Genomic DNA, 1,883 nt, shown 5'->3' on the forward strand with positions numbered 1-1,883 from the left:
TCTGTGGGTCCGCTGCCGATTTGACGTCAGATCGGCAGCAAATCTGTATCCGCTCCCTGTTTTTAAAGGATTTGGGTACGGAGGAAAAGAGAGAGGGTTTTATTTTCTGACCCTGCATGAGTTCCCTGACGCACCGGGGACACATATTTATGTATAAAAGACATCACAAAGTGCATTTTGCATGATAGGTCCCCTTTAATTTAGCTAAGAAGTAGGCTATTTGCTCATTGTTTGGTTTTATTCTCTGAGCTTCATTGTGGGATCTGTTGTATTGAGCTAATGGGTAACATGAAATTGAGTTTAACTAACCAGATTCTAAGTTGATGCCTTTATCATACACGTTATGATCGCACATTCATCTGGCCTTTTAAACACAACAACACACACATTAAGGAATTAAGGAATTAAAGCTCTTGTCCTTTTGTCTTCTAAAAATGTGTAGACAGTCAAAAATGTAAGTTGCATTTACAAACTACTTTTCATATGTTAACTTCACTGTTCACCCACATTGTGAGTCTTTGTGAGACTCCCCTAACTTTCCTTGATTCACAAATGGATGTTGTCTTAACAGGAACTTATCACTCCCTCCTTTCCAGCTGATCCTATGAATTCCCCACCACAAATGGCATGATTTCCAGCATGCCCAGGCTGAAAACCTGAGGACGAGTTGTAATCTTCCGGAATCTGTTCAGACAGCTAGCTTTGCCGTCAAACATTTGAGTCGGGCTGAGTATGCTAAACTAGAGAGAATCGCTGGCAAGGGGGCTACAACTACAACAAAATGAACATATTTGACCGTGATTTAATTGTAATACACGTTTCAAAATGATGCCGAAGTAACAACATACTGATACCGGTTAGTAAAAATCATGAATTAATGCTTTGACAAGTCTGCAGACAGACGGCAGGCGAAAAACCTTTTAAAATGTGTGTTTTCTGAATGCAGATCGGCTTAAGCTAACGCATTATATGTTCCGACCATCCACACTCAAAACAACGGCCTATACAGACATAAATAAAGCAGCGACTGTATTCGCCATGACACAGACAGTCTGTGGTTTGTACTTGTTTAACTTGTTTTTCTAGTTTCTGAACAGATATGAGGAGCTGTGAGCTTGAGTGCTAACAGCTAACGGCTGATGTTGTTTTTCTGTGGTTCGCATTGAAGATGACGTCACGGCTCCGCCTACACTTCGTTACTATAGTTACTGCCCCAGCTACTAAACTGTAATGGAAACGCAGCATAAAGTGAGCCTGGCCTAACCAAGGACTAACTATACCGTATAACAACCCAGTCTCACTGCCATTTCATGTATATAGTCACGAGACATTTAATCTATTGATTCGTGTTCACCACACGATTTCCCCTTTTTTCGTGTCACACAGAACGATTCTAAAAGCAATGTATTTCTATTGGTAGTATGTTTTGTGCCTGCAGCACGTCTTTTATCCGGTTCGGGTCTGGAAGACCGGAAGCTGTTGGGGTTCAAACATCCAATCAGCCGAGGCTTAAAACCATAGCTGAGGATCTTGGGGTAATCAGTTCAGTGGCTGTGTATCGCAATGATCCTCGAAATGTCCTCTTAGGCCTACGTCTGTTTCCGGTTATTTTTATTTGAAAATTCAGTTCCTGACGGATGCCAAAAAAAGCCCGAGATTATGGAATTAAACAAAGAAATAAAAACAAGGGATAATTGTGTGTTATTGGTGAGTAAATAACAGTGTGGTTATTTAGAAAAAAGAATAACAAATTAGAAGCGAAAAAAGATTTAAAAAAATTACAAGATTTCAGTATTCTGAGGGCTCTGGTTCCCATTTATTTTCCTCACAGACACCAAAAAAGTCAGACATATACGATTTAAAATCGATAAATAATCGTGGCT

The sequence above is a fragment of the Notothenia coriiceps genome, unplaced genomic scaffold, assembly GCF_000735185.1.
Source record: "Notothenia coriiceps isolate Sejong01 unplaced genomic scaffold, NC01 NC01_scaffold00037939, whole genome shotgun sequence".
NCBI classification, from domain to species: Eukaryota; Metazoa; Chordata; class Actinopteri; order Perciformes; family Nototheniidae; genus Notothenia; species Notothenia coriiceps.